At 38.9% G+C, this 15,786-nt stretch overlaps 1 long non-coding RNA gene across 1 annotated transcript; it reads right to left on the bottom strand.

The window, feature by feature from the left end:
* Nucleotides 1–9,384: 9,384 nt before the first annotated feature.
* On the bottom strand, nucleotides 9,385–11,126 carry LOC118482164. Its single transcript, XR_004867554.1, has 5 exons — nucleotides 11,071–11,126; nucleotides 10,910–10,985; nucleotides 10,554–10,818; nucleotides 10,221–10,432; nucleotides 9,385–9,652 (listed from the first exon to the last, which is right to left on the bottom strand). It is a non-coding gene; the product is annotated as an uncharacterized LOC118482164 (long non-coding RNA).
* Nucleotides 11,127–15,786: the final 4,660 nt, after the last annotated feature.

Here is a 15,786-nt window from a genome sequence, read left to right as displayed (position 1 = left end):
AAACTATTGTCACAATTAGTCGTTATGAAGTCTCGAGCAATCTCATTTTCACTTCGATGTTTCCGCCATCGGTTGGGGTGTGAACATGTTTTTAACACATTGCATCTATGTAAGAGCAGCTCAACGATCAAAAAAATCGAAACATGAGTCAACGTATTCTGCGTTTGATTGGCATTTGATTCTTCCTCTCCATTCCTTTAATCACAACTCCCTCAACTCTCATTCTATAAAATTATCTCTTGCAAACTTAGTTGAATTGCTAGAACTATATTGATATCTCCTATTTCCCGATGAGCCAAACAATGTATTATGCACAATTTCATATTGTTTTGCAACACCATATGCCTTTCTTAGTGCTCTAGGTTTAAAGGGTTTTTAATCAAACACCTAATCTTAGGCTTTATACCACCAACAAACTCACTGCATGTTCTTGACATACATTAACCCTATTCAAAAAAGCATCAAAAGAATCCCAATATTCTTGGAGTGAACTTGCTTGATGCAAAATTTTTAGTTCTTCCATAGCATCCTCCAGGAAGGTAACTGAAAATCTTGAAATAGCAGATGTGTTATACTCTTCCCGTCCAATACCGTCCACTATTCTTCCATTGCTTTTAAAAAATCTTTGATGCCACTGCAATGCCTTTCCTTCTAAATTCACCACAAAAAATCTAACCTTTTCCTGTTCTAGTGTTTTATCAACCTCAAAGATATGGTTGCATTTATACACCCAACCTTCCACACCATATCCCCCAAATTTTGTAAACTCTAGCCTTACCAACCTAGCAATTCTTTGATCATAGTTACCACTGTTAACAATTGGACCCCTGTTACCATTTTCAAATGTTGTTAACTTCTCTAAAACCGTCTAGATTTGTAATTGTGTTTGTACTACTGCTGCTTTACTTTCTTCGACATTAGAAACCTTTGACTGCACACTTTTAGATATCAATTGAGAATTAGCTTGAAGATCTTGAACATTAATCTCCATTTTTTCCAATCGAAAGAGCATTATCTTTAATTGATTTCTCCATTTCCTGTTGTCTAATACTTGTTGTCATCTTGACTGGATTGATCAAACAATGATCAATTCTCAAACTGAAACGAAGTTTTAAAGTGAAATTGATTGAACAAATGAGCAATTTCCGAATTGAATTGAGGTTTTAAAGTGAAATTGATTGAACAAATGAGCAATTTCCGAATTGAATTGAGGTTTTAAAGTGAACTTGATCGTACATATGATCAATTTCAATGAACTGAAACGAATGGATGAACAGTTTGGTCGAATTGAATGTAAAATTTGATGAATTAGGGTTTGAAATCAAGAGCATCCTGAGGATTGAACAACTCTCATACCAATGTTAGCTAGAGATGAGCTCGGTACCGAAAATACTGGTACCGAAATTCGCCAAGTATGGTTACCAGTATCGAAAATGTTCAGTACGATAAGATACCAGCACCGGTATTTGTGTGTAAAATACTGGTACCGTACCGAACCGTTACCGAAAACGACAGTACCGAAAAAAATTCGGTACGAAAAATTTAGTACCGGTACCAAGTCCCAAATGCTCATCCCTAATGTTAGCTAAGTTTTTAGAGAGTGGGAGAGTAATCCCAAAACGAAGCCAAACCCGATTGGTTAGCCACTAACTGTTTATAACCACCTTTCAAACTCATTACAATTGTTTTACAAAGACACCCTCTATCTTCCTAATTTTACACAATCAATCCCTGTACTATTTTTCCTATTCTAACACACATCAGTTTCTCCCAAACTTCAAAAGATCATGGATTCAGTCTATTATGATTGAAGCATCAAGTTTTCATGCAGACCAAGTGTTTGTTCAAATGTCTGAATATATATATTTTTTCTTTTGAATTCAACATTATCAAAAAGTTCTGTTGCATCTTCTGCATGTTGGAAAAGTGTAGATCTGTCGTTACATTTCTTTACTAAAGATTCGTGATAGCTTTTTCATTATATAGTAATGTTCAGTTCCTCTTTTGGGTCCAAAGCTAAGTTACCTATTCTCTTGTATATTACCGCAGGTTGCATCACATATATACAAGATTGATTATTTTACATTACCATTTACGTATGAACAAACCTAAACTAATACATAGTCATAATTTATATGGGAACCAAATTTTTAAAGACCATGGGAAAAAAATAAGTAAAAGTACATTAAGTTGTGTGCAATTAGATTTACAACACTTGTTTTTATGTAAATTATCTAATTTAATTCATATATATATAAATATATGTGTGTGTGTCTTAATATTTTAATTTGACAATAGATAGATAGATATTACCGTCGATTTTGATGAGTCGTATACTTTGTTTGCTTTGCGTACCAAGCAATGTTTTAAAAACCAGTTCAAACCGACCCGTAGTACCGGTTGAACGGTCCGGTAGAACTGGTTAAACTGTCCGGTACACTCGGTTGAACCGTCCGATTAGAGATGGGCATTTTCGGGTATTTTTAAAACCCGGAACCGGTTCCAACCCGGAACCGGGTATGGGTACAAGTGAATGGAACCGGGTTGTCAGTGGAACCGGGTCCGGGTATAACCCGGGTACACGTCATTTTTTTTAGAACCGGGGGAACCGGTTTCGGGTACTATAGAACCGGGTCCGGGTACTGTGTGGAACCGGTTACGGGTACTGTGCAGAACCGGTTTCACTGCGTATTTCAGAAAAAGTGACTGACGTTACTGTTAGGTTGAAGAGTCTCCCTAATTAGCTTAGTGAGATCGGGGTCGTCAAAGTGTCCAAAAGGCAACGCTTTTTTGATGACCAACTTCGCCATCCTATCCCGAGTTATCTTTTGTACGTAGCGGAAAATGTTCCCATCTTTTGAAAGTTGGACTTGACCGGGTGTCAAATCTTTGAGAGCTTTGCAATACTTTTTCGCATGCTTCGTTAAAGTAGAATTAGAATCCTTGCTTAACAAGGAGCCACAATGCTTGCATTGAGCCTTTTGCGAACCATCGCTCATCTCGACTAAATCCCAATTGCACCAAACATCCATATTGCGGCTATGCGATAATGTTCCCACCACAAATGGAGCATTTGAACCTTTTGGAACATTATTGACGGATGGGGAGTTTGTGCTTTTAGAGTTCTTGGAAGCCATTAGAAATTTGTAAAGAAGGTGAAGAAATAGATAAAAGAAGAAGATGAGTTGTGAAAAAAAAAAAAAAGTGTGTTATTTATAGTATAACCGGTTCCAACGGTCATAAAGGAACCGGTTCCAACGGTCAGATTTGCATTTAATGAGTTACCATATACCAAGGAACCGGGTACAACGGTCTGATCCACATAAGAATCGGTTCCAACGGTAACATACCGGGTACAGATAGGAACCGGGTACGAGTAGGAACCGGGTACGGGTAGAAACCGGGTACGGATAGGAACCGGGTACGGTTGACTTTTTTTAGAATATGGAAACCGGGTAGTACCCGTCGGGTTTTTTAAACCTGGGACCGGTTCCTCTGAGCATCGGGTAGGAACCGGAACCGGGTCCGGGCCGGGTCCACTGGAATCGGGTAGGAACCGGTTTTTATGCCCATCTCTACGTCCGATACACCCGGTTAAACCAATTCTGAGCCCAATCGATACGGTATAAAAACTGGATTTTAAAACATTGTACCAAGTTATAGAAAATTGACATTTATATTCTTTAAATTAATCCTATTGATTGGATTTGTGGGATTAAAAGAAATCAAGAAAACAAATAAAGACAGTAAGTACGGTTTGTTCTTTGCCGAATAAGATTTTAATATATTGGACATCCGTTCAGTCTCAGCTCCTTTGTTCTTTCATTACCAGCCCTGTATCAGTTGGATTGGGCTTCATTTTTGCTGGGCCATAGCTATGGATCGCCTATCAGTACAGTTTCTTGATCAATCATCAATCTTAGGCCCAAAGATGGTTTCCCCTCAAAGCAAAACCGAATTTTTTCTCCATCTATACTATGTTTCAATCATTTATTGTTTGTAGATCTATGGAATAAACTACAGTACATGGGTAAATCTGTAGGTGTATATGAACCAAACGTTATAAGTCTGGCTAGAATTTGGATAATTGAACGAACGTGAACAAACATCTCGTTTTTTCATCTATATTCATGAGCATTAGGTAATTTGTTAGGCTTCTTTTTTACTATGTGATTATGTAGGGCCGGGTATGAAAACAGATACGCCATTTCGGGTTTTTCTAATACCTAGTTTTGGGGTTTTTTTATTTCAAATAGGGCTTAGTACCCGGGTTTTTTTTTTTTTTCTTTACTGTTTGAACTTGGTTTTCACTCGCCATCACTCCCGTTGTTTACTGTGATAACCTAAGTGCAACTACCTATTTAGAAAACCTTGTTTTTCATTCAAGAATGAAACACCTCGTTTTAGAAAACCACATATGTTTTCCTACCTTGTAACATCTCCCCATTTCTTAGATGCCATTCCAATACATGGTTCATCTTCAATGGCTACATTTGGAATCTGGTATTTGGTTCCATTAAGTGATTCGAACGTGTCATTCGTTATCAAGTCATACAAAAAAACCTAATTAACCTAAAGCGTTAAGTTGGGTAGTATATCCAACAGAATCATGTAAGTATTATACGATTTATTTAACTGTGAAAAGTAAAAGCAAAAAATGTTGATTGATTGGTGGTAGACTAATATTAACTTAAATTGCAGTTAAACTATGCACACTTCGGGATTGAGGTTTAATCAATCGAACATAAACTTGTAAGTTCAGCTGAGCATTACACCTATACATACAATATATACATATATATTTTAGGCCCATCCCCTATTTCCTTACCTCCATCCTCTTTGCCCCATCCTCACACTCGATCTACGTGGCGCTTACGTGATGGATCATCTTCCAAAAATGAGTCATCACGATACCGCATAGCCTAATTTTTACTCCTTTCATATTAACCTAGTATATTAGAGTCAATCAATCACATAGGCAATAATACATCATGATGGGTCTCCCCATAATTTTTTTTTTCTTGCCATCATTTCAACTGCTATTTTCATTCCAATTATCAGAGTAAATTACATAAGGATAGCAGGTAGACGAGCAACAAACTGCGGCGCCATCCCATTCTGAATAGAAAACCCTAATCTACTAAAAACATAGCCTCGCCCCTGAGGGGTCGAAAAGTTGCTGTGGACCACACGCTGAACTCTAGACAAGAACCGAACTGCCTCTGGCGCCAAAGAGCCAAACGTGTCAAACGCTAGGGGGACAAAGGCATGCTGGTTATCCTCACAAGCTTTTGCGTGCTTTTCCACCTTCTTCGACTATGCTTTCAGTACCGCTTGCCCCGCCACAAACCCATTTTCCCGAAACCCGGCTAGGGGGGATACACCTGTGAGATTGACGCAAGCATGTTTCCCGCCCTCCCAACCAAAAACTAGCACGTCAGTCAGGCGTAGGGTGGATCTCCCCTCCGACGGGTCTGTAAGAAAATTAACCCGTGCCTCTTTCTTTGCCGAGATCCCTGCTCGTCTGCGAATATCCATTAACGCATCTCGAACAAAGTCATGGCGATACTTAAACCCCGGCAACTCTCTACATTGTAACGCATGCTTCCCGTATTTATCCAGGCATGCTTTACGGCAGACTGGGCAAGTTTCATTATTCGTGAACATGGGGTTCATCAAACGGTACTTAAGGATTGACTGGTATTCCACCGCTGACATACGTTGACCCAAACCTTCAATAGGAATAATAGTTAAGAAATCTTGAGCGTGAGGCCTCTGTAGGCATTCAATGACGGCTTTCTGGTGGGGGGGCAAATGAAAATCTTCTCCCAAACTTTGTGCGATTCGACAACAAAGGGCATTCGCCAAAGTTTTCTGTGGCTTTTTGGGGGCGGTGTCCTTGTTAGAGAAACCGCCGAGATCAAAGTCAGGTAGAGATTCATGCAAGCGTTCCAAGGAGCTGGCATAATCCGGATCAATGTTAGCAACCCCGCTGTTACGTAAGATGTGTTCCTGTAACTCCCAAGATTGAGACCTGGAAGCCACAAAGGCATAGGCAGCCACATCCCGGGCCGAGAGAAGGCCCAACCCACCAAGCCGCATTGGCAAGATCGCGATCTGCCACTGTAGTTTACCAAAAAAAGGGCCCCCACATATGACAATGTCTTCTATTACCTCCCGAAGACCTTTATTAAGACATGAAACAGGATCATCCACAAAGGGGGGCTGGCAAGTTCGCAAACCAAAAAGCAACTTTGCAACCCCCATATAAGCAAGAGAAGTTCGCTTTGAGGATCCCGCAACAAGGGAAGGTGCCCCATAATAGCAACAGCGCGCGTTGCCCTCTTAGCCGCTAGACCACTAATAAAAGTGGCATCACAGCTGACTGCCCCTCCTAGCAGTTTGACACCTCTCTCCGGCCTCCCAATCTCACTGGGGAAAAGCCCTGGCCGGACCTTCACCCTGTTACATGTCGGCCAAAATAATTCAGTTTTTCTAATATTAAGCCGTAGCCCCAAGGTTGGACCCTCCGAACCGATGATGTCGAGAGCTTTAGCAACCTAAACAGCGTCTCCGATAATCGTCCCGTCATCCAAGTACCATGCATGGAAGGGGAGTTTACAGTTTTCCTGCACCTGAAGCACTAAGGGCAGTAAGGCTAGGGAAAAAAGCAAAGGTCCCAAGGGATCCCCTTGCTGCACCCCCGTGAATGCCCCGATACGGTCATTCCCCACGTATAGCCTAGCAGGTTGGGCATACAGAAATTGAACCCACGAGAATATGGAGGGGCAGTGGCGATGGACCTCGCGAAGCAAAACCGGGGTCAACTAAGTTGAAAGCGTTGGAAAAATCAACCGTAAGCATGGTCAGTGAGCCATCTGAATGAAAAGAATTAAGGAACCTGTTAGCGCTGTGCAGCACCGCCTCCGCCCCATTGGGGACCCCCACCCCAAATTGGTAGTCCCCCAAGTATCTAACAGCTTCTTTCCCAACTTTCTTCATGGATACTTTGGAGACTAATCTTCTCCGAATTTCCCCCACAGCAATGGGGGGCGAACTCCATTATCAGGCTTCAACAAAGGGGTTAGGGGCGCCGAAGCAACAAAATCTGCGAGCACCATAGGACATAACCCCCCTAGCCAAAGGTTTACCAGTTCAGTGATGGCAGTAAGTAGTCCCGAGGCAGTCGCCGACCCTTTGCCGCTAAGAGCGTCCAACATGTGTTGGGCTCAGAGGCCATCTCGACTACAAGATGTCACTTTCGGGAAAGATTTCACACACCTGTGGACGCAGTCTTCATCCACGGATAACGCAGGTTGGGAAAGAGGGGTTGAAGGGAGGTTCGGGGTGGCGCGAAGGGATGTTTGTCGATAAGGGCTTGCATGGTAGATTCCCCCCGGGTAGCAACCCCACTGGAACACAACACCTTAACTGCAGCAGTGAAGTGACCATCACTCACTTTCCTGAGACATTGGTTGATGTTAGGGCTAACCTCCTCAGCTATCTCCCGTTGTGCCCCCCCCCCCCACGCACGACCTCTTCTCCACTATCGGCAAGGAGGGAATTGACCAAAATCTCAAAACCAGAGCCCTCCTTCCACATAGCTAAGGCCCGCAAAATACTATCACATTGCAAGGACTTTCGATTACCCGACCTTCTCTCTTGCCTGGAAGACGGCTTAACCACCTTAAGGGTACAACGGGGTAAGAGCAAGAGTTTGACCCAGCTTTCAACAGTCTCAGGGGAAGCTACTACTTTATGGATGGCACCTGTCACAGCTTGTGCAAATGCCAAACGACAGCTTGGGGGGATGCTCTTAACAGTTCGAACCGGAAGGGAGAAAACACGTTCAAGGAGAGCAACATCTCCCGTCACTCCCTGCGGGGTCCTAAGCTCAAAAACCATCATAGGATCTTGGGGCCTTGGGATCCACACGACAAAATCCTCATCAGACCCGAATTTTCTAGAGAACGTGAAAACACCATCAGGATGATGACACCCCCTACTAAGTGCGTGTGTCTTCATGCACCTCCCACACAACCAATATCCAAAAACTTGCAAGGTTTCCCCAACATTTGAAAACAATTCTAAATCCTTAGAAAGTGCTTTTGGAGGGATTCTTTACGATCATCTTTAAAATGAAATTGCTGAAAATACGTGATCAATCTGTTATACCCAGAAGACCCAGACTTGTACACTCGTGGAAGTTCCTGAAGGGGCATAGCCACACTCCAATGGACGAGGTGGAGCCAACATCCCCTTCAGAGGCACTAGATACCATGCTCCTACCCTTGGCAGAGCCCATTGGAAACAATCAATCAAAACCGAGAAGTGATAACAAGTCCTCCGTCTCGAGGTGAGGAGGAGGCCATGTATCAACCCACCCAAGAAACGAAGGAAAGGGAAGCAACCTACAATTGCTCACCCTCCCAGACACCCCACCAAGAAAGAGTTACGTCATGAGTGTGCCATTTGCAGCAGATCCCAATTTAAACTTGAACAAGAATTAATCACCCAAGAGCCCTAAAATGTTTCCCTTTTGCTCCAACCAATTGCAGCCAAAATTTCCCCCCAAATTTCAAAGAAATTAATCAACCAAACAAACGAAGAGTTATTACCCCAAATTTCTCTTAAATATAAACCATCTATATAATGTTACACTACAACTTCAATAGCGAGTAGTGAACAGGCATTGCATCCCCAACAAATTAACAATTGATCTATTGGGTGTAAATAAAAAAAAGGGAATTTGATCAAGTTTACCTGCAGATTGATTACGTTGATTTCTGGTAAAAAAAGAATGTTGTTTAAACCATCTGACTATATGTAGGAGTGTGATGAAGGTGTAGAAAGAAGACTGGATCCTCGCCTGATTGATGAAAAGCGGAAGTTGAATTTGAGTGAAATTAAAAGGGGCGTGATTGATCGAGTGAGAGAGATTAGGGTTAGGGCTCGTAAGTGATTTTGAACAAATCAATAGAATGACATATTAGTGATTCAACAATAAATTATAATGCTTCATAACAACTAGTTTAATACCCGTCCGTTGGACGGCTTACGCTAACAACGTAACAAACAAAGATAATGTATATTGAGGGTGTTCGGGAACGCTTCTCCTTTTCTTCTTTTCCATATCCTTTTTTGAAAAGGTTGCAACCATCTAACTTTTCCTTTTCTTCTTTTCAAACCACTAAAACTCATTCTCAAAACACATTATCCAAACACTACAAAAATGACCTATTAACTTTTAAAAAGTAAAAAACTTAAAAGGAGTTCAAAATAAGCAATCCCAAACACCCACATTAAGTGGACACAAGTCTAAACAACATTATAAACAAAAGCACCATTTTTAATTTATAAAAGGAAAACGAACGTGAACAGTTGTAATGAAGAAAGTTTTATTTATAATTATATGTATAATATAATATGAACTCATGCAGTCAAAGAATTGTTGTGAAAATGATGACCGCCCTTTTCCTTAGAATGCTTGTGATTTCTTAAATTTTACTTCCCATGACTTCAAAATACCGGCCAATTCTTTGCTCATTATCACTATTTGGATCAAGCTCACCTTGATTCATCAACATAACTCTCAAGGCAAAACAACAAACATCTGTAATGCCACCCAACAATTGACACCGCATATACTTCCCTGCAGAAAGTAAAGAAAGTATATTAAAAGAAATAATATACGTTTACTCAAAACCCCCCCCCTAAACCATTATATTAAAAATATAGATCATAACCGGAATAACATATGTTTTCTATTCTTATTTAATTATTTTTTATAAAAAATAAAAAATTTGGCTCAGTGGTTATGGAAATGAAGGAAGACTTCTGACCGTATGGTCTCGAGTTCGATTCCCGATCCACCCGAGTTTTACCGGCTTTGCATTGTCGTACCCTCAGGCGGGTGCAGGGTCGGGTTTTCCCCGGAACTGGTGACATGGTGGGCTAGGGGCTCCGTGCGTGCAGGTTGGGCTGCCGCGGGCTACCTTTCGGCCAATGGGTGCCGCGTACGGAGTACCCGGCGATTCTTATGTTGGACGTTCAAAAAAAAAAGGGGAAAGGGTGGCTCAAGTCAACCTGACATGCCAGTTTTGACACTTTCGGTGGACAGGTATTTTTAAGGTCATCATGACATTTTCGTCAAACAACAATACTATCACAAAAAGTAACTGACAGCTTGAAGATACGACGTACTCCAATCGATACGTTACTTTGAGTGCGGAGACCTGTAGCAATCGAAAAGAATGGAGGTTGAAACTTCCGTGACCGCTGAAAAAACAACGATTGCAGTACCCAACAACTATCCAAGTTGAGCCAAACTCTATTCAAGACATAATACCCCTTCTTCCATCACTCTGATTATTATGTTTAATTAGAGAGTAAGTCTAGAGATGTCAATCCATTAGCAATCTCTATGTTAGAGCTGCATGAAGTACAGAAATAAAGATTTAAAAATGAAAACGACATGCTAAATATTTATAATAGGCAAGAAATTTCCAGATAAATAAATATTATAGAAAAATAAAGCAATTAGGTACACCAACCTATGGAAGTATGGGTTGTCGACCTGAAACATTTTATGTATGAAAAAATAATTACTAAAAGCATCGTTTAGACATGTAGCTTCATATTGTTGATATCAAGTATCCTGGTCTCTCGTCGTCTAATTTGGTCACCATCTGCGCCCTTTCTTCCTATCCGCCGCCAGCAGTTAGTGTTCCTTCTCCTCGCCCTTCCTTTCACGCACGGAAGAGGAACCAAGCAACCAAAGTTGTAAACTTCATACACTCTGGAGGCCTAAAAAGGATTCTAAAAAGGATTCTAACTGGATCAGTTCCAATGACATCAACTAAGGCATGACTCAAAAAGAATATTCAGTTGATTTTATAGTTTCCAATACCTTAGTTGGTGTTGCAGCTACAATCACCATCTTGCTATTTCCATATTCATCACCAGTTGCAAAAAAACAACAGTAACTGCAGTGGAAACAACAAAAATAATAAATAGATGTTGTATTACCAATGCCGCCTTTTCTCTGTGAACTCTAATTGAAATATGTACTTCAAAACATGTCATTCTTCTTGATATTTCTTCTTTAAAGCCTCATGTTCCTCACCTTATAGCCACATCATAATAGCAAACAAAATTAGCAAACATGTAGAGAACCAAGAACAAATTGAAAGCATAATCAAAGATCTTACCGAGACTCTGAAGGGATGTTACAACCTCAGATCCAGGAAAAGAACCAACAGTTAATGTTTTAACTTCATATGGACCGCAATTTCGTCTTTTTCCAAATTCTAAAACAAAATATTTGCTAAAACTTATATAATCAAGTATAAGAAAACTAATTAAGAAAATTATTTGAGTAACAAAAAGAACAAAGGCTTTGTAATTAATACGATCACTTAGTTGCTTAAGTATTCAAATCTGCACATATAGGAAGGGCTTGCTGCTCATGTTCAGACTACACTACACTGTTTGCATTCAATGTGTTCTGAAATTGAAACCGGAAGCCAAAACATCCAATTTGACAACAATTAATTACAAAGAATATAACAGCTAACACGTTTTGTCTTACCTTGAGTTATATTAATGATAATAAGAAACACATTGAATATGATTAAATAACTATATAATTACAATGACAATACCCAGTTGACCCGTTCAACCCATTTTCATTTTATCAAACTACTAAAATCCGTTCGTTTGACGGATTAGAAGGATATCAGAAGTAAAAGTGAAGGATTGTTAAAAGAAACAAAGACATGAGAAAGTGTATAATGTGTACCTTATGTAACCTTTGCTTCTCAACTCGTAAGCTCTTCCATTTGACCCTATTAAGCATTGAGAGTTAAAAGCTAGAAACAAAAAAAAACAAAATGAAACCATGTAAAGATTGGAATGTTGAGAGAAAACCAGAGAAATATATTTGTCCACATCAATTCTCTTAAGAAATAAAATTGCATGCCTTGTGAGATTAGCTACTTGATCACTAACCACAACCGCATCACCAAGTTCTACAAGGAGCCTAACCTTAATGAAGGGATCTTTGGCTGGGACAATGTCCAAAGCGACACATGAATCATGGTTAGATTAGATTGCAATGCTTACAAGTTAAACAATATGAGGGCATCCAATAATCAAGTTAGACATAAATTTAAAAGATATTGAGAATGCATAGGAATCTAATCTTCAGTTCTCCCAAATTAAAGACAACAAAACGGTGAGATTGCAAATTCATTTTCAGATTAATTACCGAGATTCAACAAAATATGAACCATAATCCCCATTTTCGATCGAGAAGGCTGCGAGATAAAGAGTTGAGACATGACCGGCGAACGTCTGGGTGATGGATTCGAGTGGGTACTGATCGGAGGGATATATCTTCACCGTCGCCAGAGAACTAAGTCACGCTTGTGACACATTTGGAAGTAACATGTGGTGATTGAAACCAAGCCCTAAATCCAAACACTCAGGTCGGTGTGTTTCTTTTAAGGTTAAAAGGGGACGGGAAGGCATTTGGAGGGAAGCAGGGAACCACTAAACCGCATCACGTATCACTATTTTTGCGCTAACTGCTGCTTTATTTCGCTAACCGCATATGGATAGGAGAGAGATTGTGGAACCGCCGTTAACTGCCAGATTTTCAGTTTTTTTTTATGAGTTTATAATGCTGTGATTTAATCTTACCACCACTACCCATTTTTTTAGGAACTGAGTAGTTAAATCCACCACTACCCATTTTTTTAGGTGCTGAACTGCCAAAAATATGGACAGAAAAACTGCTCAGAACATGGGATGGTGTTGTTCGAGTTCAAGGAACATGGACAGAAAAACATGCTTGCTGCAAGTAACCGCTGAAGAACTGCCAAGACAGCGGTTAAAATTAAGAGTTTACACGGCCCAGATTTAATCTCAGCATAATCGAACGGATGTTATTGATTTCAAAGGTAACTTCCACTTAATGGGTTCCATATATATATATATAGTGTGAGGTTCATTGGGGAACACTAAAAAAGTGGGGAACCGGGGAACCACCTTAAGAGCCCTTAGATCATTAAAATAAATGGCTGAGATTATGTTTCAACTTTCAACGTAAATTTCAAAGGAAAAACACGGAGGGGCAAAATTGGAATAGAAAATTCCATCTCCATCTCCTTCTAGATCTAATCTAATTATATCAAGCTCAAGCTCCGACGCCGCAAGATGGAGATGAACATGCCGGTGAGATTTGTTGTTTTCGCCGGAAATTTTTGCCAACGATTCGACGGTGATCGGCTCCGCTGCTCGCTCCTCCGCTCGATTTTACCAGGTAACTATAAATTACGGCGAGATTGTTTCTATTTCAAACACGATTCTAATTCGCCTTCATCTTTGTTTTTTCAAATCTGAATCGAGCACGAACGTGTTAATTGTTGCCGTATGATAGAACAAAACTAATATCCACCGTCCGTTCTCTGATTCATTCATGGCGACATTGATTAGATCTCAACTATGTCGATTGCGAATAGGTATGCGTTTATTTTCAGATGTAGTCGAAATCACACACAATTGCTTTTCAATTTTCATACACGTAATGTATTACATGAACAATCCTTGAAAATTAGGTATATGTTTATCAATCAGTCATAAACCTAGTGATTGTATTTCATAATCGCTAAATTGCATTAAAAACATACACAAAATATCTGTAGAAACCGATTAATGTGTATTCGTTTACTTTCAGATCTATTCATGTTAAATATACAAGATCAATTAACTATTTACATGTTAAATTGGATCAATTTTGTAAGCTGCTGATTGTGATGCAAAAATAAATGTTTTACATGTTAAATCTTGTAAGCTGCTGATTTGTGATGTAAAAAATAAATGTTTTATATGATAAATTACAAGGATTATCTATGTACTTTACTCTAAAATTAATGTATTTATACTAAGGCTACTCGGTATGGGTGAGGCTCATCCTTGGAGGATGACCCTCCACGCCAGTGCCACGTAGGATGGGGCAAAGAGGATGGATCTAATGAAATGGGGATGTGCCTAAAATATATATGTATATGTTATATGTATATGTGTGTGTGAGAAGAAGATGCAACAATTTTGTCGTTTACCTCCCGTCTCCGATGTCGCACCCCTGCCGTTCAGGACGACGACGAGCCTACCTGGGATGGTGTGGGGGGCGTCGCCGGTGCTCGACGGGGCTGGACGTTCCCCACACCGTGAAGCCTAAGTGTCCAGTGTATTCATAATGATTGCTTGATCCAAAAACTGATCCGAAGGAAGCTCGAGTGAATGTTATGCGTGCGGCAATCTTCGAATCGTTTCCCGAACCAAATAAGCGCTTGTTACAGAGCTGAATTTTTAGCTTGTTTTATTTTAGCTTGTACATTGTCTTTGTTTTGACAGAGTTCCAAATATATTTGACTCAAGTTCTTCTCTTGCAAAATCCTGGAGGTGATGCACATTGTTCCTTTCAATACTTCTGAAAATCGAATGATAGCATCAGCAGTTGTTGCTTGCATGGCACCATTGCTCTTACTATTCGATACAATAATAATGTAACATATTTGAATAAATTGATCAAAGTGGTTGTTTGTATTAAAACAATCTTTGGTTAATTCTCTCCCTGTTTGACCCACTACCCTTTTTCTAGATAAACTTTGTATTTGATCCTTTTGATATAAATTACAAACATGAGAGACTTGCTTGGAAACATAATTCAGTTCAGATTTTTAGTTGGACAGAGTAGAAGATTAAAAGTTAAAACAATTTTAATTGTGTAAAATACATGTTTGTTTAAGAGTTAAAAATAAACTAACTATTTGATCCTCTACTTTTTATTCTTTTGCTGTTGTAAACTAAAAGTTAAAAACAAGTACTCATTTCCCTTTAATTTTGTGTAAAATACATGTTATTTTACATGCAAGTGTTTGAGTAATCCTAACTTGCTTTGTTGGTTGCATATATTGTTTTGGTAACTATTTGGCTAATAATACCACAAAAGAAAATCATTTTACATGCAGAATAAACCTTAACATGTTAAAATAAAAGTTTGCCTTGATCAATTAGGTTAGATTAACTTTATTTGACCAAATTATATATTAAATTTTAGAATAGAGTTCAAAATACTAAAAGAAAGTTTTGTGTAAAGTCTATACAGGCTCAAAATATTAAAATAAATAAATTTAACATGTTAAATGAGCAATTGCATGGTTCAACTAAACTTTATTCAAATATATTTGACCAAATATATTAAAATAAGTTTTATACAATAAACTTTAACATGTTAAATGAGAGGTTGACTTGTTCTACTAGATTCGATATAGCTTTATTTGACCAAATTATATATTAAATTCTGGAATAGAGTTTAAAATACTAAAATAAAGTTTTGTATAGAGTTTATGTGTGCTCAAATTATTAAAATAAATTAATTTAACATGTTAAAGAAGTGTTTGCAATCATCAACTAAACTTAATTCGACTTTATTTGACCAAACATGTTAAAACAAGTTTTGTACAATAAACTTTAACTTGTTAAATGAGAGTTTGCCTTGATCTGCTAGGTTCAATTTTACTTTATTTGACCAAATTATATTAAATTTTGGAATAGATCATAAAATACTAAAATAAAGTTTTGTGTGGTGTTTATGCAGGCTTAAAATATTAAAATTAATAAATCTAACATGTTAAATGAGCGTTTGCTTTGATCAACTAAACTCGATTCGGATTTATTTGACCAAACATGTTAAAATAAGTTTTGTATGATAAACTTTAA

This window comes from Helianthus annuus, chromosome 9 (genome assembly GCF_002127325.2).
Source record: "Helianthus annuus cultivar XRQ/B chromosome 9, HanXRQr2.0-SUNRISE, whole genome shotgun sequence".
Lineage (NCBI taxonomy): Eukaryota > Viridiplantae > Streptophyta > Magnoliopsida > Asterales > Asteraceae > Helianthus > Helianthus annuus.
This window is presented reverse-complemented; position numbering and strand designations above follow the sequence as displayed.